This window comes from Protopterus annectens, chromosome 8.part0 (genome assembly GCF_019279795.1).
Source record: "Protopterus annectens isolate FY-2018-M chromosome 8.part0, PAN1.0, whole genome shotgun sequence".
In the NCBI taxonomy this organism is placed as follows: domain Eukaryota; kingdom Metazoa; phylum Chordata; order Ceratodontiformes; family Protopteridae; genus Protopterus; species Protopterus annectens.
The window spans coordinates 727,865,775-727,888,342 of record NC_056741.1 but is presented as its reverse complement, the minus strand read 5'-3'; the positions used below and the strand labels follow the sequence as shown (position 1 = coordinate 727,888,342).

Genomic DNA, 22,568 nt, shown 5'->3' with positions numbered 1-22,568 from the left:
GTATACCCTCCTCTAATGCAGATTGTAAAAAGACATCTATCTCTTTTTTAAATTTCATAGTTGGATCAATATCCATTTTCATATAGCATTGTCTGTCAGATAGTTGTCGTAAACCCTCATTTATATAAAAGTCCATGTTTAGGATCACCACTGCACCCCCCTTGTCAGCTTGAACAATTGCTATGTTATGATTGTTTCTAAGTTCTGACAAAGCCACTCTTTCGGTGGAACTAATATTGTCCCTACCAGTAGCAACTTCAAAAGGAAAATGTAGATCCTTTAACACCGCTTGTTGAAATATCGCTACATTCTTATTCATAGGTGGCTGAAATGTTGATTTATGGAAGGTGAAATCAGTAGATCTTTGAGCATTAGAACTGTCCTGTTCTGAAAAAAACAGTTTAAGGTTGAGTCTACGACAAAAATCAATAACATCTAATGAGGTTTGGTATTCATCACAAAAAAAGCTAGGAACAAAATTTAACCCTTTATTGAGAACTTGTTTTTGTTCTGATGTTAATACATGATCCGATAAATTCAACACATTTTCAAAAACTTGTGTGTCTACTTGAGTAGTGCCTGAATCAGTCCTGTCATGGAATCTGTAGATATATTTGTTTCTATGTTTCCTCCCCCCTCTGGATTTCCTACCATGTCTAAAGGGTAATGAGTGTTGGTTTTCTTTTATTCAGATCTATATTAAAGAATAGAGACCACTTTCAAACCAGTACCTCAGGGGAGGAGTCATCCAATACCGACGGTGAATATGCCAACACTGTCAATTCTCCACTTAAAAAGAAAACCAACACTCATTACCCTTTAGACATGGTAGGAAATCCAGAGGGGGGAGGAAACATAGAAACAAATATATCTACAGATTCCATGACAGGACTGATTCAGGCACTACTCAAGTAGACACACAAGTTTTTGAAAATGTGTTGAATTTATCGGATCATGTATTAACATCAGAACAAAAACAAGTTCTCAATAAAGGGTTAAATTTTGTTCCTAGCTTTTTGTGATGAATACCAAACCTCATTAGATGTTATTGATTTTTGTCGTAGACTCAACCTTAAACTGTTTTTTTCAGAACAGGACAGTTCTAATGCTCAAAGATCTACTGATTTCACCTTCCATAAATCAACATTTCAGCCACCTATGAATAAGAATGTAGATATTTCAACAAGCTGTTAAAGGATCTACATTTTCCTCTTTTTGAAGTTGCTACTGGTAGGGACAATATTAGTTCCACCGAAAGAGTGGCTTTGTCAGAACTTAGAAACAATCATAACATAGCAATTGTTCAAGCTGACAAGGGGGGTGCAGTGGTGATCCTAAACATGGACTTTTATATAAATGAGGGTTTACGACAACTATCTGACAGACAATGCTATATGAAAATGGATATTGATCCAACTATGAAATTTATAAAAGAGATAGATGTCTTTTTACAATCTGCATTAGAGGAGGGTATACTCACAAACAAAACGGTTCAACATTTACAGGTGAAGGAACCGGCTAGACAAATTTTGTATCTATTACCCAAAATACACAAATCCCTGACACATCCACCAGGCAGGCCTATAGTTTCTGGTCATGGCTCTCTTACAGAACCCTTGTCTGCTTTTCTAACCCAATTCTTAAAACCATTATTGTCCTTGGTCAGAGCAAGAATTCAGGACACTACGCAATTTTTGCAAATCATTGAAGATTGCCAACTAGAACCCCATTGGATAATGTGCACACTGGATGTTAAATCCCTCTACACCAGTATTCCACATTGGGCTGGGCTCCAGGCTGTTGAATATTGGCTTGTTAAGTCAGAATTATATTCTCCGGTTTCAACACTTTGCTTATTTGTCTCACAACATGTTTTAAACAAAATGTGTTCTATTTCCAGGGTGATTGCTATTGGCAACTACAAAGACGGCCATGGGGGCTTCTTTTGCCCCATTTATGCAGATCTTTCATGGCCTACCTTGAGGAATGCCTGATCTATAACCCTTTACACAATTTATATCTTGTGGAAATAGACATATGGAGAAGATATTTAGATGATTGTTGGATGGTGTGGCGTGCGGATGCGAACTATTTACAGGAATTTTTGGAACATCTGAATAACAACATTTGGGGTATTGAATTCTCTATCACATTCCATAGAGATGTTATAACCTTTTGGATGTTACAGTATATCGTAACATTGACAACACACTTAATACAAAAATCTTTCGGAAATATCCCCAGTTTAATACCCTGCTACATGCACAAAGTATGCATCCACGCCACACCATCCGAATATCCCTAAATCCCAATATCTGAGAATTCGGAGAATCAATTCATGTTCACAGGACTATTCTACAGCCAAAACTGATTTACTCACTAGATTTTGGACCGGGTTATTGCATTTCTGACATTGAATTAGCAAGGCGTATTCAGACAACCAAGATAGGAAGACATTGTTGGAATACAGGGACAAAGTCAAAACATCAATAGCTCTAAAGTGAGATTAATTACCACACTTGGCAAAATCATCAGACTGTCAGGCAAGCCGTGAACCAAAATTGGAATATCTTATTAGCAAATGATTTTTGAGGGGATTTTAGACAACCAATGCTCATTTTCATTCAGACGTGGAAAAACACTAGGTACTCTATTTGCGCAGTGCAAACACATAGAAAGTGGGGCAGCCAAATACAAACAACTTACCATATTGGGGATGAATTATTGGGAACATTCAGGTGTGGACATTGCGTATCTTGTGCTCATGTTAATCAGCTCAAACAATTTAGCTCTAACACCAGCAAAGTGTATGACATCAAGGTTTTGCAATTGTTCCACTAGCTGGGTTATGTATTTGGCCACATGCCAATGTAAATCATTCTATGTTGGCAAGACTTCACGTTCATTACGTATCAGAATTGGGAACATCGTGGCGACATACGGAACCACAAGGCATCCAATGCCCTATACTTACATACAGTTAAACATCCCAGTCCCCAGTTTATGTTTACAATTATAGATAAAATTACAGGAATAGGCAAAACCAGACAGGATGGCAAGGTATCCTGAGCCATAAGGAAAGATACTGGATCACACACTTAGGAGCCCTTTTTCCTCCAGGTCTTAATGACCATTTATAAACCACCTCATTATTTTGTTACATTTACATGTCATTTTATTTATATATTTTTCCCTTTGCAACTCAAGATTATATTATACTTATATATGGAAATAATATGCAATTATTTGTTTCATGTTATTCTAGTTCATTATTAGAACTACAGCTTTGGAACACTTGTATTGTATGGGGATATATTTTTTTTCAATGCACAGTGTAATGTTGCTTTAAATCCTACTTGGAAGCTATATGCAAATGTTTGCACTGTTATTGGTTTATTCCAATATTTAAACTGACGTTGACTATGGATTTTTGAATGATTTTTACTCACTGATGAAGGCTGGTGCCGAAACTAGTATGAGTTCTTGAATTTGGACATGTTTTGTCCTTTTTTGCCTCTGAATAAACGGTGATACCATCTTGCTGGCTTTTGGTGTTTTCTACTGTGTCTACTAAACCTAGGTGGCTGTACTTGTAAAAAAATCTTTGACCGTTTGCATAGATTTAGCTTTGTCCTCCATTTTCTTTAACAGCTCTTCTGCCTTAACACCAAACAAAGTATCATGCTGTAAAGGTGCATCTAATAATTTAACTTTAACATGATCAGGCAGATTTTGTTCCTTTAACCAAGCATGTCTTCTAGTTACAGAACCTGTAACTGCAGGCCTGCAGGAGGCCTCTAAAGAATCAAAACCACATTGCAAAGTATGCTTTCCAACTTGTTCAGCTGCATGCAGTAAATCCTGCATTTCCTTGTTTTCTGCATATTCAGAGTTTAATAACATTTTCTGTTTAAGCAATGCCATGACATGTTGCTGATATTTGAGCATATGAAACTGACAGTTTAAGGCCCTTATAGCCAAGGTAGCAGATGTGTAACCCCCCCCCCCAATCTATCCAGTGCCCTAGAAACTCTGTCAGAGGGGGTAGGGTGTTTTGCAGCGGAATCCTTAACTCCTTTGGGACCTTCAGAAATAGTTTCTGGGTCTGCAGCAGGGTTTTTAAAAAGGAATTTATGAGAGTCAGGAACCCTAGGAGCCCTGTAATATCTGTTAGGCTTAACAGGAGCTGGAGGTAAGAAGTCAGGCGTAAGACTAGACTCCGAAAACACTCTACAAGGTCTAACACAGGTGGGATGGCTAGTGGCTTGTGTTGAGGTAGTAAAAAGAAATCCCTGAGCCTCTTTTTAGATTCTGAAAAATCTTGGCTCTCCCAGTGGAAATGCTCCCTCATGGTATGCAAGATTTCCCCAAAAGAATAGTCCTCTGGAGGAGAAGCTGAAGGTATATATTTCTTCAACATCAGAATCCTCATGGGGGGGGGAAAGAATATTCCTGATCAAAAGAGGAATCAGAAGAAATGGAAACCCGATCTGAAGATTCATAGTCAGTCTCTTGCCTAGGCCTCTTAGCAGGAGGGGGATGGAAACCCCTGATCAAGGTAATCAAGTCTTCAGCCATTTTGAACATCTGTTTGTTGGGCATAGAGGCCCAACCACATGGCTCTTGAGTTTATTCTTTGCTTTGGAAGGTGCTTTAGTCTTTGCCTTTGAAGCTGAAGTCGTTTTAATGTAAAGATGTTTAGGTCTGAATACACCCTCAGAAGCCGGTGCCTGCTCAGTGGCTCCGGACCCATCTGAAGGGATAATATCAGAGGCTCCAATAATTAGAAGTTATGTACTCACCATAACATTCCATCTGAGTAGGTGACTTCATTTGGATGCAACCTGTGGGGTATCGGATCCGACCTCGGATCCGAGCCGGCATTTCAAAAGCTTAGGCTCCGAGCTCCTAGCTCCTCCCTCTTACCCATAACCCCTTGCCAAGCCCTGACTGACCTCAGATTGAGTTTGCCTAAATAATACTGGCTACAGTACCTGAAAAAAAGCAAAAATACTCGCTCTATAAAGGTCAGGGGGATGGAGGGATAGTTACATCAAATGAAGTCACCTACTCAGATGGAACGTTATGGTGAGTACATAACTTCTAAATCTGAAGTAGGCAGACTTCATTTGTCTGCAACCTGTGGGACAGAGTCCCCAGCTACCTGAATCTTGGGCGGCCGTCATGGAAGGATGTTCCGGAGCACCGCTGAGCCAAAGGATGCTCTTCCCCTGGAAACAACATCCACCTTATAATGAGAAATAAAGGTATGAGGCGAGGCCCAAGTAGCTGCCGCGCAGATATCATCCAACGACACACGGGACTTAAAGGCAGCTGACGTGGAGACTGCCCTAGTGGAATGAGCCGTAACCCTCTGAGGAGCAGGTCTACCTGAAGTGTCATAAGCCTGCAGAATACAATTAGCAATCCACCTAGATAGTGTGACTTTAGAAACTGCTTTACCCAAAGCAAATTTAGCAAAGGAGACGAACAGCTGATCTGATTGCCTGTGACCAGCTGTTCTGTGAATATAAAATCGTAATTGCCTATGAACATCCAAGGAATGCAATTTGTATTCTCCTTTGTTTGAGTACTTGGGAAAAAACACAGGTAAGTTGATTGATTGGTTGATATTAGATTCTGAAGAGACCTTCGGAAGAAAAGATGGATTGGTCCTGAGGAACACCCTATCTGGAAAGAAAGAAAGGTAAGGCGGCTTGACGCATAGAGCCTGAAGTTCGGACACCCTTCTGGCAGAAGTGATAGCTACCAAGAAGGCAGTCTTCCAGGAAAGGTACTTTAGGTCTGTAGAAGCTGCAGGCTCGAAAGGAGGAGCAGTGAGGGCTTGCAGAACTAAAGATAGGTCCCAAGGTGGTACAACCTCCTTGACTGGAGGCCTCAACAAAAAGATCCCTTTGAGAAAGGTTTTGCACAATTTCGCCGTCATGAGGGGAGCTGTCTCATGACCAATGTGATAATGAGAGATGGCTGCCAATTGTACCTTAATCGTGGAAGAACTTGCCCCTTGATGAAAGAGGTCTGTTAAAAAATCCAGCACAACTGACATAGGTGCTGAAAAAGGATCCAAACTTCTCTGAACCGCCCAAATAGAGAATCTCTTCCATTTACTCCGATAAACCTGCCTAGTGGAAGGTTTATGAGCTGCCACTAAGATGGCCTTGACCGGTGACGAGATACCGGGAGTCCTAATCAAGGATGGAACTGGAGCAGCCAAGCTGTCAATTTCAGGGTGCATAGATTGGGAACTGAAATTCCCAGAGGGTGGGAGATCAGATCCGGAATCGGATCCATAATCCAGGGTGGATTGATTTTGTGAGACCATACAAAGGGGAACCAGGGTTGACGAGGCCAGAACGGGGCAATGAGAATCATTCTGCTCCCCAAACTGTTGGCTTTCTGCAGAAGCCTCTGCATCAGAGGTAGTGGAGGGTAGGCATAAAGGAGACCGGGAGGCCAAGCATGCACCAGCATCTCTCGGAATTCCCTGGTGGGGAAGCAGAGCGAAGAAATTGTCGCATTTGGCGTTTGAGGGAGAGGCAAAAGATCGCAACAGGGTTGCCCCAAACGGCAAAAATCTTCTTCGCTACCTGAGGATTGAGAGACCACTCGTGAGGTGAAAGAATGGTGCGACTGAGTTTGTCCGCAAGGATGTTGGATTTTCCCGGAATGTGCGTTGCTACCAGAAAGCGTTTGGTGGAAATTGCCCATTCCCAGACTCTCATGGCCTCTCGACAAAGGGGATAGGACCTGGTTCCTCCCTGTTTGTTGATGTACCAGACTACCGACATGTTGTCTGTCTGAATCGCAATAGTCCCTGAAGGAAGAACGTGGTGAAGTGCTTGCAACGCTAGGAGCACCGCCCTCATTTCCAGGACATTTATATGCAACGACGTCTCTGTGGAGTTCCACGTGCCTTGGACAATCTTCCCCGCAGAATGCCCCCCCCCACCCGAGGCAAGAAGCGTCCGTGGTCACTGTGGCTCGGGGAAATGCTGCACAAAAAGGTCTCCCTGTCAGGGGCTCCGGGGATAGAAGCCACCAAAGAAGGGAATCCTTGCATGCTTTGCTGACCGCTATCGGAGTGTTGAGAGAGGAACAGAGAGGGGACCACTGAACCTGAAGGGTCCATTGAAGAACCCGCATGCGTAAACGTGCATGAATAAGAAGCGGTATAGCTGCCGCTATCGAACCTAGGGCCCTCAGGACCGAAGCTGCTGTCGGAAATGGTTGCAGGACCGCTGCGACATGACACTTCAGGTTGGCAATTCTGTCTGGAGTGAGGAAGGCTCGCATTGACCTGGTGTTTAGCCTTCCTCCTATGAAATCTATAACTTGTGTGGGGTGCAGTAAAGATTTCTCCCAGTTGACAGTGATGCCCAGCCTTGGGGCTAGACGAAGAAAGTAGTCCCTGGCTGAGCACAGAAGATGCCTTGATGATGCCGTAAGGAGCCAGTCGTCCAGGTACGGAAAGACCTGTAATCCCTGGAGCCTCAGGTGGACCGCTACCACTGCTAGAACCTTGGTGAACACCCTGGGGGCTGAGGTGAGACCAAAGGGGAGGACCCTGAACTGGTAATGACTGGCTCCCAGCCGGAAGCGAAGAAACCTCCTGGACCGTCTGTCCATGCGAATGTGGTAGTACGCGTCCTTGAGGTCGATGGAGCACATCCAGTCGTTCTCCCTCAAGAGGGGGAGTACAGATTGAAGGGTGACCATCCGGAACTTTTGCTTGGTTAGACAGGTTCAGCAGGGAAAGATCTAAGATCGGTCTTAAGTCCCCCGTTTTCTTTGGCACTAAAAAGAACCTGGAGTAAAACCCTGACCCGGTCTGATCTGGGGGGATGTACTGGATAGCTCTTTTTTCTAGCAGCTGTTGAATTTCAATAGCTGCTGCCTCCCTTTGGTCGGGTGGAACATCTGGGAGGCTGCGAGATCTGGGAACTTTGTACAGGGGAATTGTATAACCTCTGGATATCACGCGAAGCACCCAACGGTCTGATGTGATGGACTCCCAAGAAGTTAGGTGCCTCGAAATACGCCCCCCCCCGACTGCCTCCAGATACGGACAGCCGGGCAACCCTTCAGGGCTGCTGCGTGGGCCTATCAGAGAAGGGTTCTCTGGACCCAAAGTTTCTAGGAGCCCCCTGCCTCTAGGACGGCGACCTCCCTGTCCTCCTCTGCCACGGGAGGACTGGTTATCCGGAGCAGGTTGGGACTGCTGCGACTTCCGGAACCACATCTTCTTCTGTCCCTTTTGGTTCTTCGAGAAGGACCTCTGGGGAGCTGAGAAGCGGACTCAGATGGCAGACAGCGTCTTCCCGTCCTTCTCGCTCTGGACTAATGTTTCGCGAACAGTTTTGCCAAACAAGGCAGAACCATCAAAGGGGGCATTCGCGAAAGTCGCTTTGAAGGGCTCTGCGAAGTCACAGTGGCGGAGCCAGGCCTGCCGCCTCATGACTAGGCCTGCTCCGCTGGCTCTAGCGGCTCCCTCGGTAGCGTGAGAAAGTAGCCGCATAGATGTGTTGGAAACTGCTCTGAGAGTGGCCATTCGGGTGGAGTATACTTGTTTGTCCTCACCCGACATGGACTCTGGGGGAGAAGCAGCGTATTCTTTAATCAGATCCCGCTGCATCCTGATGACGTGTGCCATGTAGTTCAGCACTCTCAAAGAGAAGGTTGCTGAACTGAAAACTCGCTTCCCAATACGATCCATCGAGCGGGACTCCTTGCCCGGAGGATGCATAGAGGGACTTTCCTGGGCCAATTCCCTCTTAGTGGCTGCAGCCATCATCATGGCATCTACTGGGGGGCCCTTGCTCCAGTGAGTGCGGTCCGCCGGAGGGGAAAGGATACGGTCAGGACGCTTGGGTACAGGCTCAACGGTGTCCGGATCCTTCCACGCTCTGATGGATATAAGGTCCACCAGAGGGTCGGCAGGAGGGGACACCCAAGAGGTAGATGGGCCCGCCTCGAATGCCTCCAAGAACACAGACTCGTCTGAGGAGGCCTTGGGGCAGACCACCCCCTGATCCTCAACATTTCGATGATGTCTCCAAATGAGGCGTCTTCAGGGGTGACCTTGGGAGCCTTCCCTTCATCCAAGTCTGTGTCTTGATAACGGACTCGGGGAGTCCATGTGCCTCCTTTGCACTTACGCTTCCGAGGTACTTCTTCGGGGCTGTCCGAGGAGTACTCTTCCGCAGCTGGATGTTCTAAGGGAACTACTTGGGACATCGAGGCGGGCTGTCCCTGGGACCGGCTGGTGGGAGCCTGGCCCAACTGCAAGGGAGTGCGGGATGGAGCCGTAGCAGGGACCGGGGGTCCGGAAGTCCTCAACAGTGCCCTTTCCACTACGTCGAAGGCCGAGGGGGAGCCAGCTTCTCTAAACCCGAGCCAACCCCACTCAGATCCGGCCTTGCGGATCGGGCCGAGCGAGCTCGTCTGATCCGAGAGACCGGTGTGTTCCGACCTGGACGGAGCCGAAGACACACCAGCTCCCTCGGATCAGAGGCTCGGTCCTCGGCTCCGAGAGGTCGGGTCCGAAGTACCCGAAGCACTCAAGGGATGGGACGGATCCGAGGTGCGCCGACCTATCGGATCCGACCCACCCCCGGATCCAACTCTGCCCGGCGCCGACAGCTCTGAACCCATGGTGTGGGTCGGAGAAGGAGCCAAAGGGGCAAAAAAAGGGGTCGAAGCCCCTCCCGGATGGGGGGGGGCTAGGAGCACTCCCATTTGCATTTGGGCCTGGATGAATTTCCTCATCATCCGGTCCATATCTGCTTCACTCATGGAGAATGTGGATCTAGTCGAGGCCACCGAAGCGGACCTAGAGAGCCGCCTTGGGGACCTCGCTGAAGGGCTAGCCTCCTCCTCCTCGGGCCCAGGAGAGAACCGAGGGGAGTGGAGCCGAGGAGGAGGTAAGCTAGAAGGCACAGGGGAGGCCCGCTTAGATGGAGGAGCCGAACTGGAGGTTTCAGCTCTCCGTTTGTGGTGCCTCTCCCTGCGCCTCTCCTTCTTCTCTCGCTCCCTAGAAGACTCTCTCTCCTCCGGCATCTTAGAGGGAGGTTGAGTCCCGGCCGGTGGAGGAGAGCCCACAGCAACTGCTTGCTGAGTAGAAGGGGCAGAAGCCGAAGCGGTATCTGGAGGGAGAAGTCCCGCCAGAACCAACTTCGACCTCCGCTCCCTCAAAGCTCGGGGGTTGAACCCTGCACAAATGGTACAACCAGATGACAGGTGTTCAACCCCCAAGCATTTAACGCACCGAGTGTGGCCATCCGCTGGGGACAGCTTATGGCCACACTCGGTACATTTAGAGAATACAGTCTTATGGGCTTCAGACATGTTAAGCCCTAACAGGCCTAAAACAAACACACACACACAAACTACGCAAAACCCGAGAAAATTTTAAAAGAAAGAGAGAGGAAAGCCTAACACAATCACTTCTAACTAATTAAATTAAAAAAGTTAAGGTTTTTGAAAATTTTCCTGTCAGAAACTTATCTGCACTAGGAGCTCAAGGAATCCGTCGCAACTTGAAAGCGGCAAACGAAATCTGAGGTCAGTCAGGGCTTGGCAAGGGGTTATGGGTAAGAGGGAGGAGCTAGGAGCTCGGAGCCTAAGCTTTTGAAATGCCGGCTCGGATCCGAGGTCGGATCCGATACCCCACAGGTTGCAGACAAATGAAGTCTGCCTACTTCAGATCTTGAGTTTCCAGCGGCATGGCCGACTCCACGTGGGAGTCGGTAGCAGCCTGCGACTCTAAAGTAGCGGGCGTCGGGCTGCGAAAGCACCTCACTGAGGACCGGCAAACTGGCAACTGGCTTAGAAGCTTAGTCATCAGTTTTGGGCCTCGGTTGTCTATCTCTTTCCTTTTCTTTGCGGTTTTTGTGAACTCCGGTAATTGGATGGCTATCCGACGACATTTCTGGATAATTAAACCGGCATCTAAAATAGTTTAAAGCAAAATCATACTGACGCTTAATAGTGCGTTGGTTAAATCTAGCACAAATGCAACAACCAGAAAACATTGTGATCAGGGCCTAGGTAAGGAATACAGTAAGAATGAAAATCCTTATGAGGTATTTGCTTCCCACAGGAAATAAAATTATTAACTTTTTCTGATATCAGTCTGGAACAAGAAAAAAAGTTTTCCCAACGGGGTACTTAGCTTTATTGAAGACATCGGCTCTGAAACTCGAACACGAAAATCTCAGGAGTCGGCCGACTGGCACTTGCGAACTGCTTCTGCTTCAGGCACCGCGTGGCAAGAAAGACTAAAGAAAATGGCGCCGGCTGCATGTTTTACACCCCTGACAACCTGACGTCATGGAAGAAAATACAGCAACCAACGCAGGACCCAAGACTTTGGAATTCAGGCCGACTGAGGGCAACCTGCCAGCAGATTACCCAAATGTAATGACTGCAACAGTGAAACACGAAGAACATCAAGTGCTTGCAATTATGAAACCTTTCTGGCCAAAGTAAGACTCACACAGACACGCACAAAAGTTTTCCAGGACAAAAGCTTCAGATCCGAGGAGGCTAAAGGCTCAAAGGGGTGAACCAGTCAAGGCCTGAAGAACAAAAGGGCAGATCCCAAGGAGGCACCAGATCCCGTATTGGGAGGATAAAAAGCCTTGGAAATCTTGAGAGAAGCCAAGGACATATTCCTGCCAATGTTCTGAAATGGCCACTGACTGAACCTCAACAGTAGAAAAGCTGGAGCCTGAACTGAGCAGCTCAGCTAGAAAATCCAAAATGGACTCCAAGGGGGCTGAGGAAGAATAAACTTCTTGAGCTGCTGCCCAAAAGAACTAGCTCTTCCATTTATTGGTGTACATTTTCTTCGTGGAGTCTTTCTTTGAACAACAATATATAAACCATCACCTTTGAAAGACTGGGATTCCTGACCATCAAAGGAACTGGAGGAACCATGCAGTCAGCTTGAGAGACTGAAGATTGGGTGGATCCAGCTCGGCTGGATGAGAGATAAGACCCAGAATGGGATCCAACACCTAAGGGGGGTGTTTCAGAAGAGGCCACATGAAGGGAAACCATACATGTCAAGGCTAAAAGGGGGTGATGAGGATCACTGAAGTTCTGCAACAGGCTGCTTTCTGAAGAAATTTTATTATGAGGGGAACTGGGCGATAAGCATAAAGGAGACCCAGAGGCCAAAAGTACAGTTGTGTACACTTGCCATAAATTTAGATGTTAGAGTGTATTCACTGTTGCAGTCATTACATTTGGGTAATCTGCTGGCAGGTTGCCCTCAGTCGGCCTGATTAACAAAGTCTTGGGTCCTGCGTCGGTTGCTGTCCCTTCTTCCATGACGTCAGGTCATCAGGGGTATAAAACATGCAGCGGATGCCATTACATCAGTTTTTCTTGCCCCAGATATCAGGTGCCCCCCAAATGGGGAGCAAAAAATATATACCATTAAAAACACAGCAAATATACCTCCAAACAAAATCAAATACACCAAAAAGGCTATTAAGCATAGTAAAAGAAAGTAGAGGCATAGTAAGAGAAAAACAGGGGGCTGGAGTGAGGGTAACCAGGACTGCAACAGTGAATACACTCTAACATCTACATTTATGTTAAGTGTACACAACTGCACTATGTTCTTCGTGTTTCACTATTGTAGTCATTACATTTGGGTAGATTCCCAAAGCTATGGTTGGGAGGATGGATTTATACAGCATTAGCACCAGCTAGAAGTCCCTGCAGAACAGCAGTGGCAAAGCCAGCTCTGGATTTAGAGAACAAAGGTAAATAGTAATGTTTGGTGAACGTATGAGCTGAGCTCCAGGTAGCAGCTTCTAGAATGTCTCTGGTAGGAACACCTCTGACAAAGGCTGTAGAAGTAGATGCAGCCCTGGTGGAATGAGATCTGATCCCCTGTGGGATAATTTTACCATGGTGCATATAGCAGAAACCAATACAGTGGCTTATCCATTTGGAAATGGTCTGCTTTGAAACAGCCTTTCCCTCTGCCCCTGCAGCAAATGCCACCAGCAGTTGTTTAGATTTTCTTACAGATTTTGTCCTGTTTAAGCAAAATCTCAGTTGTCTGTGTACAGCCAATGAATGCAGAATCCACTCCCCCTTGTTCTGTGGATTGAGAAAGAAAGTTAGCAAATGAATGGTCTGATTAAGAGCCACACTGGATACCACCTTAGGCATGAAGGATGGACTGGGTCCTGAGAGACACCCTGTCCGCATGAAAAATAATGAAAGACTCCACTGCTATAAGAGCCCATAATTCAGAAATCCTTCTGGCTGAAGTGACTGCTAAAAGGAAAACTGTTTTCCAGGAGAGAAATTTTAAGTCTGCAGTAGCAGCTGGCTCGAAAGGAGATAGAGTGAGTTTTTCCAATACAAAATTGAGATCCCAGGCAGGGGTTGGAGCTCTCCTGCGGTTCTGTGTTGTAATGGGCTGAAATGGCTGAGGCATGGATTTTTATGGAAGAAAAGGACAGACCCTTTGGAAGCATCTCAATTAAGTATTTTAAAATCTGAGGAATACTGGGCACTGCTGTGTTTATTCCTTGTGATTGGTTCCAAGCACAGAATCTTTTCCATTTGTCAGCATAAGCTTTTCTAGTACTAGGCCTTCTCGCCTCCAAAATGACATCCATCACAGGTTTGCTGAGGGATGCTAAGGATGAATTTAGGTGAATAGCCACGCTAGAAGATTCAAAGTTTGGAGCCGAGTGTGCAGAATTTGGTTGTTCTGCTAAGACAGTAAGTAAGGTGTCTGAGGCAGGTGCCACGGTGGAAGGTGCGACACATTGCGCAGGAGTGGGCACCAGTGTTGGCGAGGCCAGTCTGAAGCAATCAATCATTTTTGGTTTGTCCAGTTTGACTTTTAGTAGAACTTTGGAGAACAGAGGCAGAGGGGGAAAAGCATAGACTGACAGGTTTTTCCAGCTGAATGAAAGAGCATCCACTTTCCAGGCTTTTTTGTGATGAGTTCTTGTGCAGAATTTGTCCAACTGATAGATCTTTTTGCCTCACCCCAGAACTATGTTTGGACTCCATTTGCGTGTCAACATGCTGAAAATCCATGGTTCCAGTTTCCATTCATGTGGGTCCATGAGATTCCTGCTTAGTTTGTCTGCCAGAGTATTCAGCTTTCCTGGCAGGGAATCGAGCTTGTAGTTGTATTTGGTAGGTCAAGGCAGAGTTCCACAATGCCATGGCTAGTCCACAAAGGGGTAGGAATGTGTACCTTCTGTTCATAACTGTGGTGTTGTCTGTCTTTATCATTAATTGTCCTGGATGAAGGTAGTCCTTGAAGGCTGTCAGAGCATTCTGTACAGCTAGCATCTCTTTCTGCTTGATATGTAGGTGCATTTGATTTGGGTTCCAGTTGCCCTGAATGCACTTCCCTGCCAGATGAGCTCCCCAAGCATAGTCTGATGAGTCTGTAGTTAGGGTTTGGGCAGCAGGGGGTGGAGTGAATGGCAGTCCCTTGTTTTGGTGGCAGGCCTCTTTCCACCATAGGAACTCTAGTTGCAGGCAAGATACGACAGGAATCATTGTTTGCAGGCTGTGACAATGTTGACTCCATAAACTTTTAAGTACCACTGAAGTTTCCTCATATGCAGTCTTGCATATGGAATTAGTAGAAAGCAAGAGGCCATGAACCCCAAGGCTTGCAGAATTTGTCTTGAAGATAGCAGGGTTTTTGTGGCCACCTGTTTGAAGTTAGTTACCAAATGAATTTGTTTTTCTGGCGTAAGGTAAGCCATCTGGGCAGTTGTATTCAAGCTTACACCCAGGAATATATATTTTTTGAGGGGGTACCAGTTGTGATTTCTTTTCGTTTATGGTATACCCTAGACAAGTTAGAACCCTTTTTACAAACGCCAGTTGCTTTAGAATGTCCTTGTTTTCTGCCTGAATTAAACAATCATCCAGGTATGGATATATTTTGAATATTTCTTTGCCTACAAAATGCAATTACTGGAGCCAGGTACTTTGTGAAGACCCTGGGCGCAGTAGAGAAGCCAAAGGGCAGTGCAGAGAACTGGTAATACAAGTAGCCTGCTTTGAAGCGGAGGTATCTTCTGTAAGATTCCCTGAATGGGATATGCAGGTAAACCTCTTTTTAAGTCTAGAGTTACCAACCAGGCATCTTTGCCTAGCATAGGAAGTAACTGTTGAAGAGTCAGCATCTTGAATTTTGGAATGTCCAGGAAAGTGTTTACAGTAGATAAGTCCAGAATTGGACGCCATGATTTGTCTTTTCTGGGTACCAGGAAAAGTCTTGAATAGAAACCTTGTCCGTTTTCCTCTTCTGGTACTGGTTGAATAGCCCCCATGTTCATGAGGGACAGTACTTGTTTCTAGGCCTCTGCCCACTGATTTGGAGGCAGGTCTGGCCATCCATTTGGGATTGGCAACGTGCGGAAATGAAACCTGTATCCCTGGGATACTATATTTAAAACCCATTTGTCCTGGGTTATACGTTGCCAGTTTCTTGCATGAAGTGCCAGTTTTCCCCCCAAAGGGGCGGCTAAAAGGTAAAGTGCTTGGCGAGTGTAGAGGGAAGTCATTGAGACCGTTTATCATAGGGAGGTGCCTTGTTGTTTCCAGATTTTGAGGAGGAGGCACCCCATTGTTTTGTTCTGAAAGTCCCTTGTGACTGAAACCTGGAGCCTTTGGAATGTCTGGGTTTGACTTTAGTGGCTCTTTCAGCCAAGCATGCCTTCTTAGCACAGACCCAGTTTCAGCAGCCCTGCAAGAGACCTCCAAAAAATCAAAACCACATTGCAAAGTATGTTTTCCAACTTGTTCAGCTGAATGCAATAAATCCTGCAAATCTTTATTTTCCACACAGTCAGAAATTATCATGTTCTGTTTTAGTCCCATGATATGCTGTTGATATTTAAGAATATGAAATTGACAGTTTAAAGCCCTAATTGCCAAGGTAAGTGTAAATCTTCTTACCCCATCTATCCAGTGCCCTGGAATCTCTATCAGAAGGGGTAGGATTTTTAGCAGTAGAGGCCTTAATGCCCTTGGGACCCTAAGAAATTGTTTCAGGATCTGCAATAGGATTTTTGAAAAGGAATTTGTGGGAGTCAGGAACCCTGTAGTATCTGCCTGGCTTACAAGGAGCCGGAGGCAGAGAATCAGGAGCCATACTAGATTCTGAAAAAACATAATGGACAATGTCTAAAACAGGAGGTATAGCCAAAGGCCTATGCTGAGGAAGAAGAAGAAAATCCCCAAGTCTCTTTTTAGATTCAGAGAAATCCTGACTTTCCCACTGAAAATGTTCCCTTAAGGTATGTAAAGTTTCCCCAAAAGAAAAATCCTCAGGGGGGTTGGCAGAAGGAATGGAATCTTCTGTATCAGAGTCATCATAAGTAGGTATAGACAAATCCTGTTCATTAGAAGAGTCAGAAGAAATAGAATCCTGTTCAGAAGATTCATAATCGATGTCTTGCCTAGGCCTCTTAGGAGGGGGATGACTACCCCTGATCAGAGTAATTAAATCTTCAGCCATTTTGATCATTAGTTTTTTTAGGTATAGGGGCCTGCACATGGCCCAGGCGTCGGTTTTTTAGACATAGATTTAGATCTTGGCCTTAGCTTTGAAGATGGCATTAGTCTAATATACAAATCTGTAGACCCGAAAACACCCTCAGAAGCTGATGCCTGCACAGCGGCTCCGGACCCATCTAAGGTAGAGACATCCGCGGGTTCCATATTTGAAGCATCTCGTGGCATACCGGACTCCGAATGGGTCTCAGTAGAGGCCTGTGAATCAGAAGTAGCGGGTATCAGGGGCTGCGAAAGCAGCTCACTGAGTACCGGCGAACTGGCGACTGGCTTAGGAGAAGCATCGTCAGTTTTGGACCTCGACGGTCTGTCTCTTTCTTTGTGTTTTTTTAGGTATTCAGTTAGTCGGATTGCTAACATACGACATTTCTGGATAATTAAATTGTGAGCCAAAATATTTAGAGGCAAAAATATACCTACGTTTAATAGTGCGTTGATTAAATTTAGCACAAAACCGACAGCAAAGTACGCTGTGGTTAGGACCTAGGCAAGGAATACACTACAAATGAAAATCCTTATAAGGTATTTGCTTCCCACAAGTAATGCAATTATTAACTTTTACTGACATCGGTAAGGAGCAAGAAAAAGTTTCCCCAACGGGGTACTTGGCTTTTAGTTGGAGACTTCTGTTCTGAAACTCAAAAACTAAAAATTTCAGGAGACTGCCAACCAGCACTTGTGGACTGCTTCTGCTTCGGGCACCGCAAGAAAGACTGATGTAATGGCATCAGCTGCATGTTTTATACACCTGACGTCATGGAAGAAGTGACAGCAACCGACGCAGGACCCAAGACTTTGTTAATCAGGCCGACTAAGGGCAACCTGCCAGCAGAGTACCCAAATGTAATGACTGCAACAGTGAAACACGAAGAACATCAAACTATTCTAAACTAACCCAAAAACACTAACACTCGACGCACCAAGCTAGAAGATGAGAAGGGGAACCTACACCAACACTAATTTGGGAAAAATTTTGAAAATTAGTTACTCACAAAAGGTTTCAAACCCACTGCTAGTTGGAGCTCAGAAGACACTATGCTGAAGCAATTTGTGGCAAACTAGATCGGGGAAGGAAGGCAGTGGAGGTGTACTATAGGTAAGGAGAGGAGTTTGGAGCTAGGGAGCTGATGCTAGCAAAAGTTGCCAGCTCGGATCCGATACGGATCCGTAACCCACAGGTTGAAGACCAAATGAAGTAAACTACTTCAGATCCACCGTTCCAACAGTCTCAGAAGAACCCGAAGTCAAAGATTGGATTGGTGTGGAGTCTTGCATGGGGGGTGGGGGGGGGGTTAAGATGGCAAACAGTCAGCACCTTCCCAGGGGACAGTGCCAGGATAACCCCAAGCTGAATCTGCTTATTCAAAAATTCCCTCCTCATCCTAGCAACATTCATCACTGTAAGGCTTCTAGATAACCAAGAGAATGAAGCTACCAAGGAAGGTTGAGTGTACCTATACTAGACGTATGGGTGAATGAAGTTGAAGTCATTGTTTCAAGTGAAAAACATGCCCTTGGAGGAGTATGGGGCCAAGGGGTTGTCGGTTCTGGCCTCCTTGGAATGTTTAGGGTCAGGATCGACAGATGTGGTTGGTTCCAATGATCTTTTTCTTTCTGAAGCTTTTAAAGGAGCTTTGCTTCTTTCCTTTTCGTTCTTCTTGTCATGAAATTTTTGTTTTAGTTTTATCCTTTTCTTTACTGGTAGAAGAAGGTGAAGGGATAGCTCCTGTCTGACCTGAAGGAGCCTCTTAAGGACTAATTTATCCATCTGTGTTTGAACAGACCTGGCACTGAAGGCAGCACAAGACTGGCAGTCCACATCTAAGTGAGCTACACCAAGACAATATGTGGATCCTGAGGGGGCAACGTCTGCCTGCACTCAAAGCATTTTTGGAAGTCTGACAAGTTAAGCTGAAAAGAGGACAAAATAATCACTAGAAAAATATAGCACATGCTTAATTATCTATAACAACCACAAAAGTTGCAATAAAAGGTTTAACACTGCTAGACAAGTTCACAGTATAAATAAAAAAAAAATGCAATTAATATTATATATATATATATATATATATATATATATACACATATATATATATATATATATATATATATATATATATATATATATATATATATACACATATATACACACACACACACACACACACACACACACACACACACACACACACACACACACACACACACACACACACACACACACACACACACACCACAACTTAGTTTCTTTTTTTTCTTAAATTACTGGTGATAAAAAACAGAAAAAATATACAGTGAAAGAATAGTTAAAGAAATTCTCTCGCAGCAGGAGAGCAGCATAAATTGTGAAAATCTTTGTGAAATTAGACAGAGGTCTCTGCACATCCAAACAGTTCAAGCGACAAATGAGATCAGAGTATTTGCAGTTAAACTTAGGGTATTATGGGTAGGGAAGGGGTCAGAGCTCTGTAACCAATAACCTTGAGACAGGCACGAAGGATGGATCCCACTGGATCCGACAACCCACATGTACGAATGGAAACAGACAACAGTGGACTGGAATACTTCAAAATAGATAATACAACGTAACAGTATAATAACAAATTACAAGGGACACATCAGCATTTTTGAGGGATGAGGTTTGTAAAAACTCGGATGCACTGAGTTGAACCCAAGAAAGAATATGGGGCATCACACAGTGAAAGAAGTATATAGTAGCAAAATCCTATGCTGACTACATAGGGAAGAGGGACAGAGTGGAGACATGGGTAGAGGAGAATTATATGGGGAAAGGGAGGTAAAGTGGCCACTACTGCTCTACAACTGGTAGCTTGGATCCTGCCCTACTAGGCTAGTACTGTTCTGCCTAGATGAGCCGGGTCCAATCCTCTACCATTAGGCTACCACTGTCCTGCCCAGAGAAGGTTTTATCACACAAGGAAATGTTAAAAATCAATCCCCTCCATGGAACTGCACCATAATGTTTTTGCCTGCAATACATATTCATATCTGCTGCTCCCTCTACAGTACCTCTCACTTTTTTTTTTTTTTTTTTGCATTTGATCACTCCTTTCCTCACTAAATTGCTCTTTATATCAAATTATATCAGGCAATGGGGAACATTTTTAAGTCATTTTTTTATATCAGGCAATGCCTTTGGATCTACTTAAAGCATTAACTAACTTATGCAAGATCAATGAAACAAAGTTCAGTAAAAGTTTATTATGTTGGAAGAGAAAAATAGCTTTCATGTCCATCTATTCTCCAAACCCTTTTACAGGCCACAACTCTATTCAGATCCCCGAGTTTTGCATTCCACATTCCCCACAATAAGCAGCAATCTCTTAAACCCATTCAATGCATCTTTCTCTTTTTATTTATACAAATTCTTAATCTCAGAGTTACTAAAATCTTAGATATGGGTTTCCAACAACAGTTTTTTATTTATTTATTTTTTTAAAAAAAAACCTGTAAGACACAAAAATTAAACAGGAAGTTATATTTACAAGGTACAACTAGCCCTGCTGCACCTTCTATTTTCCTGCAAAGTTACAGTTCTCCAAGCATTCCATTGACTGCAGTCAAAAAACTGCAGAGGCCTTTAGTCTACTTCTGGTTATCTCTGGTGCGGGGAAAACTTTGACTATAAATAAGTCTGCTGTACATTGTTAATTTAAAGCAATATTACTTAACAACCCTTTTTCCTTTATTCAAATAAAACTTCTTCTGTAACAGTCGCTCACAGCTTAGACTACAATAGGAGGCAATCATACCGCTCAACGTCTTGGAGCAAGAAATCTGAACAAAGCTATAAATAATGGGGGGTGGGTCAGGACTAAAGCCCCAAAATAGTGACACATTTTTAAAATACTGCTCTTGCAAACTTAGAAAGTTGATAGCATTACATGTTTCACATTAGTGTGAATTTTCTGAAGGGTATGAAGTTAGAAAATAATGCCAGATATTTGAGTTTCAAACTTCAATCCTCAATGATTTGCCAGAAAAAAAAATAGATTTTATGAGAAAGACCAAAAATATGAGGAAAACATCTGGACATTCTGTGAAAATCTTGACAGTTCAGAGGTATATAGGCAACTTGTTAAACTAATTTACTGCTTTACTTTTGGTCTTGTGCAGTACAATCTGCTTTATGGCAGACTTTTACAGTAATAACTGCTTTATGGCAGTGACTTATGTTCTTGCAGTCATACATTCCAAATAAGAGTTATGTTTGTGTTGCTTGTGCATATCAGATGTATGTAACAAAATAAACTCCCATCCTGAAAGCTATGCACGTTTCTGCACCTTTAACACTGGTAGACCAAAATGGCTTCCAATTGAAAAATCCTGCCTGCGTTTGACAACAACAAACCTTATGAAAGCCAAAAAAAATGAGTTTATCATTTGGAATCTGACACAAAGCTGGAAAGATGAAAGCATACCACTGCAGTCACACTGTTAATTACCAGAAAATCAATAAAATTACAATAGAAACAGGATATAAACCTGGACAAATGAATGTCTCACTGTAAAAGAGAAAAGTGATCAGATTTATAAAGTATATTTAGTTCTGATCAGAAGAGTAGAAACAGTGCAGTCTGTATGGCAGACTATATAATTAAATTTGAGTAGAGATACAGTCAAATAAGCAACTATAATATAGTACTGCCAGATGCAATACTTACTTTTAAGCTACTTTTTTTTTTTTTTTCTTGTAACTAGCCAGTTTTCTAGTTTCAGCACTCAAATCTGTTTCTTTGATCTCAGCACTTGTTCAGAAAAAAAAAAAAAAAAAAAAAAAAAATTTCATCTGCTTTTACTGTACTTGTGTTTTTACCTACTTCTTTTTACTTTTGCATCATCTTAAAATACTCAATTGTATTTATTACTGCTTGGTGTAACTCATTCTAAGCCTTTTGGTTTAAACACTTGGGCTTCGGACCAGTTAGTTGTTTTGCACTGAGAGATTTGTGGTCTGCACTGTTGTGGCAGAACAGGTAGCTTACATCCTTCTAGGTTGAGAACTGCTGATTGAGGGCTCAGTGTCTGTTATTCTAAAAGTGTATTAATTCTGGTTTAAGCACTTGGGCTTTCAAGCCAGTTATTTTACATTAAGAGGGTTCGTGGTCTGCACTCTTGTGGGAGGAGAGGCTGGACTCTGCCCTTCTGAGCTGGGAATTTCTGGTTAAAGGCTTATAGTGCATGCATATCTGAACTATTTCTTACTGAAGTTGGTGCGCCTTGTTTGCTGTGGCATAGACTGGATTCGGGCCTGCTGGATCTAGCTTTGTTTGTGTAACTTGAGCACTAATCCAGACATTCTCTAAAGTATTCAATGGTATTTATTACTGCTTGGTTGTAACTTGATTAAAGTGTAGCTATCATTCAAGTCTTTTGGATTAAGCACTTGGGCTTCAGACCAGTTGTTTTACATTAGGAAGGTTTGTGGCAAGCACTGTGGTGGCAGGACAGGTAGCTTTCATCCTTCTAAGTTGGGAACTGCTGATTGAGAGCCCAGTGTCCAAGTGTATTAGTTCTGGTTTAGGCACTTGGGCTTCAGGCCAGTTATTTTACATTAAGAAGGTTCGTGGACTGCACTCTTGTGGGAGAAGAGGCTGGACTCTGCCCTTCTGAGCTGGGAATTTTCTGGTTAAAGGTTTATAGTGCCTGAATATTTGAACTGTATCTTACTGAAATTGGTTCACCTTGTTTGCTCTAGCATAGACTAGATCCAGGCCTACTGAATCTAGCTTTGTTTATATACTTGTTGTTTGTTTGCTTGTTATTTCCCTGGAAGCTAATTCACCTAATACGCAACTTCTCAGCGCTTCTGTGGATCACTAGTGACATCTGCATTGCTTACTGTACTTATTTCCTTGTTTCACTTGAAAGAAAGTTACTGTTTGTCGTTTTTGCATTTAGTTACTTGTATCACATTGCACTCAAGTTACCTGGCACTTGCTCACTAA

General features: G+C 43.9%; 1 protein-coding gene across 1 annotated transcript in view; it reads right to left on the bottom strand.

Annotated features, from left to right (window-relative positions):
• The window catches only part of UBL4A (ubiquitin like 4A), a 622,055-nt gene that overhangs the window by 384,477 nt on the left and 215,010 nt on the right, over positions 1–22,568 (bottom strand). The gene's annotated exons all lie outside the window — the stretch shown is intronic.